Below are 10388 nucleotides of genomic sequence, written 5' to 3'. Positions count from 1 at the left end.
TAAAGCACAGTTAAACAACGTGCCGATTTCTATAATGTAGCGCCATTAATAAGTAAACTTTTATTAAAAGAACATAATTTAATTGTAGACACAGGTTAAACTTCTCACACCATAGAAACACACCCTATAATAATTAATATATATAATCTCAATCAACAAATTACATAAAAACTCACTCATTTCATTTCTGTTGCACACCTATATTTGAATTAAACGAACATATTTTTCCAGAAAGAATATTAACTGCCTTTTAAAAATTGCTTTAAAAACATATTAACGATTATATGACGTTATTAACAATCTCCCTCTCTTTAACAACGCAAGTTTCCCTCCTTTTTTTAAATTTCCAACGCCTTTTTCCGTTTCTGAGATAGAACAGCGTCACACTTTGCACATGAAAAATTTTCAAATATCTTGTACTGGTATTTTTGTTTTCTTAATCTCATTCATCCGGATGAAGTCTCGAAATACAGACGAAAAGTTCTCTCTCTCTCTCTCTCTCTCTCTCTCTATATATATATATATATATATATATATATATATATTGTGTACAGAAAGTTGTTAGTTGAGACAGGTCATTGGTACCGTCGGTTTCAAGCCCGATAATAAGGCCCGTTTAAGGTATCCTTATCGAGCTCTCTTCAGCCAATATTCGTCTATCTTATAACCGGAAGTGTGAAGTATATATACCTCGCGAATCCACGTTCAAATCTCGTTTTGTTTAATCCCCCCCCTTTTTTTTTTTTTTTTTTTTTTATCTATCTATCTATATCTATCTATATATATATATATATATCGGGTAATGTAATACCTAATTTTCAACTTTGAATTATTTAAATTTAAGATCTAATCTCGAAAAAATGTTTTTTTTATATGAATCGATTTTAATTTGAACCCTATTTAATTTTAAAATCTCTTTCCTTATGTATAAAAACTTTAAAATCTGTATTGGTATCGGTTAAAAACTTAAAAATTAAAAAGTTTAATTATATCAAACATTTAAAAATTTCCAAAAATACGTTTAAAGTTTTAAAAAATATATTTTTAATTATATCGAATCACGTTTAAAAATTTCGAAATACGTTTAAAAATTATTTTTTAAAAACCCAAATCTTTCAAGGTTTGGGGAAGTGAGTATTTATCTATCCTAAGTGATTTCCCTAGTTCATTAACATTATTATATTTTTCTATAGTTTTAAATTCGAAATAGATTATAAATTACATTTATAAAATATAATATATATATATATATATATATATATATATATATATATATGACATTAATTAAAAATCTATAATATAATTGCGATTAAAATCCAAGTTTACCGACTAATTACCGGTTAATTAGTCGGTAAACTTGGATTTTAATCGCAATTATATTATAGATTTTTAATTAATGTCATATATATATATATATATATATATATTATATTTTATAAATGTAATTTATAATCTATTTCGAATTTAAAACTATAGAAAAATATAATAATGTTAATGAACTAGGGAAATCACTTAGGATAGATAAATACTCACTTCCCCAAACCTTGAAAGATTTGGGTTTTTAAAAAATAATTTTTAAACGTATTTCGAAATTTTTAAACGTGATTCGATATAATTAAAAATATATTTTTTAAAACTTTAAACGTATTTTTGGAAATTTTTAAATGTTTGATATAATTAAACTGTTTAATTTTTAAGTTTTTAACCTATACCAATACAGATTTTAAAGTTTTTATACATAAGGAAAGAGATTTTAAAATTAAATAGGGTTCAAATTAAAATCGATTCATATAAAAAAAACATTTTTTCGAGATTAGATCTTAAATTTAAATAATTCAAAGTTGAAAATTAGGTATTACATTACCCGATATATATATATATATATATATAGATAGATATAGATAGATAGATAAAAAAATAAAAAATAAAAAAATAAAAATAAAAAATAAAAAATAAAAAATTAAAAAAAGGGGGGGGGATTAAACAAAACGAGATTTGAACGTGGATTCGCGAGGTATATATACTTCACACTTCCGGTTATAAGATAGACGAATATTGGCTGAAGAGAGCTCGATAAGGATACCTTAAACAGGCCTTATTATCGGGCTTGAAACAAACAACTTTCTGTACACAAAATATAAGTACGCTCTTAAAATTTGGATTTTCCTTTTAATTGAGCACTCTGCTGGAATTTTTTTCCAAAAAAACTAATCATATATATATATATATATATATATATATATATATATATATATATATATATATATATATATATATACTAGCAAAAGTACCCGTCCTTGACTGGGTTAAAAAACAGCCTACAGAAAATAGACTCTGATTTATGAAAGTATGATAGGTTATGAAAAGGAAGGGTTATAAAGAGATAGCTTCGAATTTGGGGGTATCAAAACCAAAGCAAAATATGATGAAAGTAAAAATAGATAAACCCCATAATTTATTATACTATACCTGTTCACACTGAAACACTTTTCACAATATTCTGTGGATCTATATTAAAAAAACTTGTTAAACTTTGTGACATATTTCCATTCGATGGAGGTCAGGTGCTAACGAACACCCATAATTTTATTATACCATATTTCTTCAAACTGAAACATAATTATCAAAGTATACTTACGCAGATAGATATGAAAAGTCTTTATTAAAGCTTGTGCCTATTTCCATTCTATGGAGGCCAGGCGCGAATGCAGACCCCACAATGTTATTATACCGTCCATATTTAAGTTAAAACATACTTATCAAAGTATTATTATGTACATCTATATCAAAAACACTTGTAAACGTTTTTTTTTCTTTTAATTTTTAATTTTTTTTATTTCCATACTTTGTGGACCAGGCGCGAACGCAGACCCCACAATTTTAATGAACCACCGTTCTGTCAGATCAAACATACCCATTCCTGTGTCTCGATACATCTTCTATCATTATATGTAATCAGTTTTTTAAAATAGGTAACCATATAGGCGCCTATTCGTGACCAGACACACACACATTCAGCTTTGTATTATATATATATATATATATATATATATATATATATATATATATATATATATATAACCTAATGTGTGTGTGTGTGTTGTGTGTTCCCTATAAATATCTTCATAATATCTAAAGGTGAATTGTTATGTAAAATTGTTTCAGAATTAATGAGTATAACCATAAGGGACAAAAACCCTTTAAAACTTTAAAACTTTTATGAAATGTATAAAATTCTTCAGAGAAGATAATAGTCTCACGAATCTCTACGTTACCTTCTTTGCGCCGAATATCTTCGCGTTCCTACTTCTAAGTAACCTATAAAAACTTCAAATTTGTGCACACGATTTTAATGAAATGTAAATATCACGTATATAAAGCACTAATCAAGAGTTTCCCAACATTTCAACTTCTTCCAACTATGTTAAAAGGCGAAACAGGAGGAGGGGTCAGTAAAATCAAAGAAAGTAATATGCTCTTATTAACATACTGAAAAAGTATATAGTAATGATCCTCATTAGTTTTTTTCCAAAACGGAAGGATAGCGTCACGTTAATTTGCATATGTGTCACTCATAAACTGCACCGCTTCACACATTAATGTCCATTAAATAAATACGCTTGCGCCTCGAAAATTATTGGAAAATTATTATATCACATTAATGCTTACTTTAAACATTTTTCAGAATATCTATTTGAGACCATCTATGTTTATTGATAGGTATATTAAAATTTAAAGTAAGCGATTTTCCTAGTAGTTTTTAACATGACACTTGGAATATGGATGGACTGACGTCTGTTTTTCTTTTATTCCAGGGGTTTATTTTTCATACGCTTGCCCACAAAATCTCCAGGAATTTTCAAATATCGATTATCCACACGGACATTTTTTAATTTTATGGAGCTTTGAGTTTAAAGGACAAAGTGAGCAAATGATAGTCTTGCAAAAGAAACACAGGGGCAACACATTAATCCAAAATGGCCACGCTACCTGAAGCGTGTTTTCCGGTTATTAGCAATCGATTTAGTTAAATATACTGAATGCCTACAATAATTATGGGGAAAAACACTCTCCCAAATTAGTTATCTTAAAAGATGATAGCAAGATCCTTCCTCCCTCATCGTTAAGCCATCCTCATACCTCAGTTTACACCGTTACCAAATATTTCATGTGGTCCAATTCTTACACGCGTCCGGAATTATTTCCTTTTATCATTGCGTGTCATCAAATACTAATTCAGTATGCAAATAATGAACGCTTCCTTTGTTTCTGATTTCTGATTTCAGACACTTTGAATGGCTGTTCAGAGTAGTTTCACGGATAAACAGATTGTTTTTAACTTCGAATGATTTTTTTAATTCAATATGGCTTCTCCCTTTGTTCGCTTCGACAAAAGGAACAAAGAAAATTCCCATACCCATCAATACGACGGATTTTCAGACTGCTTAACGCGAACAATATATACAGTTTTATTAGTTCCTTTAAAAGATTGACTACAAAACTGCTCTTTTACACTGAATACATTACTTTCAACATTGGTCATATTTACTCTGTCTTTAATGTCCGTAAGTCAATAAAAACGTTGTTTCTCACTGGGCAGTAGGCAGTCTCAAATATGACTATAACTACGAGACCTGATCTGTACGTTACGTACGCATTTTGCTCACATTTCATTCAACTGCAAAACTTCCCATTATTCCATTCTCTTTTTCTTTTCTTTTTTTTTCTTACCGATTTTTTTTTTTTTGGCTATTTTAGAGATTCCTTTAGGTGGGGAAACGTTAAGATTAAGTAATTATCATATGATCGTTGCGATAGCATTTGCATGACTTTTACAAAACGGTTTCTATATTTATTGCGTTTTGCACGAGTGATCTTAATACTAGGTGTAATAATGACGTAATGAGATAGTTTAAAAAAGACACTGCAGTTTTAGTTGAGAGTTGGGCTAAAACACGGATGATATCGTTTCCGCGTTTGGAAGCTGGAAGAAACTCGAAGTTAGCATGATGTAGGAATCAAAAGAAGCAGTTGCAAACTTGAAAACGCAAATAAAGTTATTTAAAATATATAACTTATTGTTGTTGATTTTCTTTGATGGGAGATGAACTTAGATAATGAGAAGATGACTAAACAACAAAGAGAAGTATGTTCTTTGCCTTTGCGCTACAAAACTGATGTTAATGAACTGCATTATTGTATGGTTTACACAGCCATACACACAGCCATACACACATCGCACAAGGTAGATGCTTCCCACACACATTGACCATGATAGAAGCCTTTGTTGATACAAACACAGAGACACAAACGAGACCTTACATACACCCCTGCAACATATTTATTCTGTTGCCGTAAAAACAAAAAGCAGATTATTTTACACTGGCCTATATAACATGGGTGTATATAACGTTTCGTTTGTATCCCTGTGTGTATGGACAAACGTGTCTATCAATGGTGTGCGGAAATTGTGCATCACATACATTAAAACACTTCATCACTTCAGTTTGCGCACGGGCAAAGAAAATACCGTTGCGGCGTCTTTTTTTCTCATTATTCATAACTGTTTCATCATTAGCGATATCAGAAAGAAGAGAGAAAAATCAATGACATAATTGAAGCGTTCTTTGGTAATAGAGGGATAATAGTTTATAATGTCGAATTATCTGAAAATGTAGAACTACTGTACTAATTAGCAGAAATAAGCAATGGGTTAAAAAAATCAAGCTGAACTATTTGATATTTCCATAGGCTCTCTTGATTTAGTTGACTTGTATGTACTATATAATCTCACTAAATATATACAAATAGAAACTATTGGCCTGTATACGAATGATGGACTCTGTATAGTCAAAAACGGTGATGCCCTAAATACAATAAGATGTCTTAAATTATTATGAAGGAAATGAAAATAATTAGTTCTAAAGTAGATGTAATCTCGAACATTAAAATAGTTACATTTCTTGGTGTAACAAAAGAGAATATGAACCTCATGTCCATCCATTCTTAAACTACCCACAAACGATCATCGAACACTATTAATCTATTAACAGAAGAATTAGTTTTAATTCTTCAATCAAACAATTTTTAACAACCATAAGAACTTTTATAATAAGCTTCTTAAAAACAGTGACTATAGAAAGGCTCAACTAGAATACTTTGAAATTACATTAAGTATAAACAGACCTAAAAAAAACGCAAAAGAAACATCATTTCGTTCACACCTCCTTTAAACGAAATGGTTAAGACTAATCTGAGTAAAAGATTTCTTAATCTTATTAAGTTGTATTTCCCTCAAGCAATATTCTTCACAAAATTTTTATAAAAATACTATTAAGTTAAGCTTCTGAAATAACTTGGAAAAAAAATAAAAATCGCAATAATAAAATCCTAAAAGATAACACAGAATCTAACGAAAGCAAAAAAAACTAAAATTTGTATTAATAAATCTGAATGTTTCCTCAAACAAAATTGTGTAGCAACATCTGTAACTTATTAAGCCAACATTAGAACACAGAAAGATCCTACCATCAGTAAATCCTGTATTGGTAAAAACAAATAATACTTTCAACCAACGATATACTGACCAGAAAAGTTCCTTTGTCAATCTACTTGCTTTATATTATAGAGAACTATTAAGAAATAATCAAACACCACTGTCATAATCTAATCTAATCTAGTTGCTGTACAACCTACACCTATATTTTATTCTACTTCTACTTCTAAAATTTATATAAACTAGTAAATCTACTAAATTTTTAACTACAACATTTCTATTACATTTTTCTACCTATGGCTAAAATTTTATTTTTTACCACTGTTTCTTTATTTTTTTTTATTTTTTATGCTTCTAGTTTTTACTTTGTTGTTGTTTTGAAAGTTTATATGTTTATTTGCTTTCCCTTATATTCTATATTAGTTTGACTTTTAATTTTTTAATTTTTAATCTTTAATTTTAAATTTTTGTCTTGGCTTGCTTTTGTTTGTTTTTTTATATTCTCTTTTCTTCACTTTATCTCAAAAGTTCCGATTTTTATCAATAATTCCAGTGTTTTAACCCTAATTTTAAATTTCTGATCGTGAGCTATTAATGATTTCAACTCTTAATACTCACCATGTATATTTCAAATTGTAAATTACATGAACGTTATTATGTAACAAATATGTAACAATTTATTTATTCGTTATATAAATTGTTTAAATACTATTTTTAAATATCTTTTAAAATAAATTATCATTGCAATTCTTAATTTTAACTATTATTGCTATTATTATTATATTTGTTGTTATTATTATTTTTTGCATTGGCTGTGGTTGTGATTATTATTATCATTATTATTATTATTATTATCATTATCATAATTACTATTATTGTTATATTTTTATGTTTATTAATTATTTTATTATTATATTTATTATTACTATTATTTATTATTACTTATTATTATCATTATTATTATTACTTAAGACCTGACGAGAACATGCTACTCTCGTGAAGTATATAAAGGGTTATATTTATAAATTTCGAGCAGATTTCCGAGTTCAACAGAAACATTCCCGGGATCGATAAAGAAGGTCGGAGGTTACAATTACGATTAAAACGTTATTAAAATGGCAGTCAAAATGAGAACAATAGTCCGAAGAATCCAAATAATACGTATAATTTTAAAATAGAATGTGTCCCTTCAAATCGATAGGTTATCAAGAATGATACCTAAACATACAGAACCACTTGAATAGAGATGAAGGTGAATTGTCAGGTCTGTTATGCAATAATTTCCGATTATGCTAAAAGACGAGGAAAAGGCAGTAGGAAAGGATAATTTAATTAGAAAAATAACGAGAAAGAGTGTATACCCCTGTTCTATATGTGAACAGGTATAACTATGCACAGATAGAGTAGTAATACTGGATACTCTGAAAAAGAAAATTCCCAAAGAATTTCACGCATGCCATCCAGGGATTTCACGAATGAAATCGTTAATTAGAAATTATACTTATTAGCCGAAGATGGACCAAGACGTAGAAAATTTTGATGAAACAGTGCAGAGGATGCCATTTGGCAACCGGTAAAGATGCAACACTGACCATGAACTTGATTGCAAGGCCCATTAATAGTATTATTTGATCAGTGTGGAGAGTTTCAATAAGTGTCAAGAAATTGTTACGTGCACACATCCGACTGCAACAAATATAATAAATGCACTTAACGAAAGTTTTTATTGTTTTCGACTCCTGAAAATTTAATCAGCGGCAATGGCACCTAGTTCCCAGAAAAAATATGAGGAATTCTACAAATCATTGTCCATTGATCATGTTATAACGCAAGCAAACCATCCAAGAACGAACGGGCAGGCAGAAAAATTTGCAGACCCGTTTAAACGATCTCCGAAGAAGAATCAAGGTGTGGACACAAACGAAAGAATTTTTTTTCAGTTTACAGAAATTTTTTTACAGTTTACAGAAATTTTTTTCAGTTTACAAAATTTTTTTTCAGTTTACAAAATTTTTTTACAGTTTACAGAATTTTTTTACAGTTTACAGAATTTTTTTTACAGTTTACGAATACGACACCATGTTTATCATCAGTAGAGTAAATATTTGCACGAAAAACTCTGTGTTTGATAAGCTGTTATTTATTCCGACGGATAAACCATCAATAAAATAACAACAGATATCTATAACCTAGCTGAGAATTTTTTTTTGTTGTTGTTTTTCAAAAACTTTAGAGCTCCAAGAATGTTTTCAGAAGAAGGAATAATAATCAAAAGAACTGGATATGACAAAAAAAAAATGTCGTCAAAGACATTGAAATAAATTGACACTTATGTACACTACAGAGTTCACGGAAAATATCGAAGAAATTCCAATGGAAGTACAATATGATGAGTTTGAAATTTCTGTCTTTATGAGTCAGCATTCATCAATGGAGGTATATCCGAACTTTAACCAATTTGGTACCCCCACATGGGTAGCGGTATATATATTATTTTTAAAAAGTAATTATCCACTGACATGGGGTCCCGATTTCTAATCTCGTTGGATTCAGCCACTCTGATGAGTCGTAGACGACGGAACACGTGTCAGTGGATAATTATATTTTAAAAATAATATATATATATACCGCTCCCCATGTGGGGGTACCAAATTAGTTAAAGGGAAAATTATTCTCAACTCGCATTTAGGTAAAATTGCACTTTCGTAAATAATTGAATCCATTCAAAACATATCGCTAAAACATATATATATATATATATATATATATATATATATATATATATATATATATATATATATATATATATATATATATATAATAGGAAATACACTGTTTGAGAAGCACTCGATATTAAGAATTTTAATATTTAACGGTTGAAAGACAAAATTGATTTTGCACTCGTCTGGTTTTTTACTTTTTTATATTTTTAGTATCCGGTGCTTCTCAAACAGTGGATTTCATATTATTATTATTATTAGCATTATATTATTACGCTTATCGCTCCGTCTGTTATCATGCTGTGCATCCCTAAAAAAGGAAAGTGTAATTAATATTCAAAATAAACCTTGTCACCGAAATATATATATATATATATATATATATATATATATATATATATATATATATATATATATATATATATATATATAAATTGGTGTCGCTGTTGAGGCAAAGCTAGTAAAAATGATTTGTCTTTCTTGGCCTTTTGGCTAAGATCGAAGTGTAGTATCTGTTCTTCAGGTGCTACATTTCAATTTCTTCTCTCTCAGTGGAATAGAAATCCTTTACGACTAAGACAATATATTCTCCACGTTAAAAAACGACCCTCGTGTCTAAATCTGTCCCATGGGGAGGCTTTGTGAATAGGTAATGCAACAAAGTTTTAATATTAAAAAAGTAACTGGAAAAAGTTATTTCTGATTTAATTACAAAATGCCCTGGAAATGTCACTTCTGATTAATTATAAAATGCCCTGGAAAATGTCCGTTCTGATTATTTTTTTTTTTACTTGCCTCCCCACAAGGGCGGAATTGGACATGAGGTCGGTTAAATATTTAGGGGGAAACCAGCTCCCCAAAAGGGGCACTCTAGTCAATAACAAAAATAAAAATTGTATCAGTAATGAAGAATTTCTCCTCCATAAACCCAGACCAAAAAAGGGGGGATTTAAGTCACTGGAATGCTGAAACTGATACTACACCCAGAAATTCATGTTGAAGCAATGGTTGCCTAATGGCTAACCGTGTTAATATTTTATGTATTACTTTCGGAAAGCTGCTGAAACAGTTTATGATTTAAACATTACTTTATTTCAAGTATATTTTAAGCAGTGGGTTACGGGATATGAAGTCAGTCCCGGAAATTACTCAAACCGTTTACGATTTAAATA

At 29.2% G+C, this 10388-nt stretch overlaps 1 pseudogene; it reads left to right on the top strand.

The window, feature by feature from the left end:
• The first annotated feature begins 9687 nt into the window (after window positions 1–9687).
• LOC145244175 (U2 spliceosomal RNA) lies at window positions 9688–9785 on the top strand (annotated as a pseudogene).
• The last annotated feature ends 603 nt before the right edge of the window (window positions 9786–10388 follow it).

Source organism: Euprymna scolopes, chromosome 22, assembly GCF_053919585.1.
Source record: "Euprymna scolopes isolate OS-2025 chromosome 22, ASM5391958v1, whole genome shotgun sequence".
NCBI classification, from domain to species: domain Eukaryota; kingdom Metazoa; phylum Mollusca; class Cephalopoda; order Sepiida; family Sepiolidae; genus Euprymna; species Euprymna scolopes.
The sequence above is the reverse complement of the archived record's forward strand: the minus strand, read 5'-3'. Positions and strand labels throughout refer to the sequence as shown.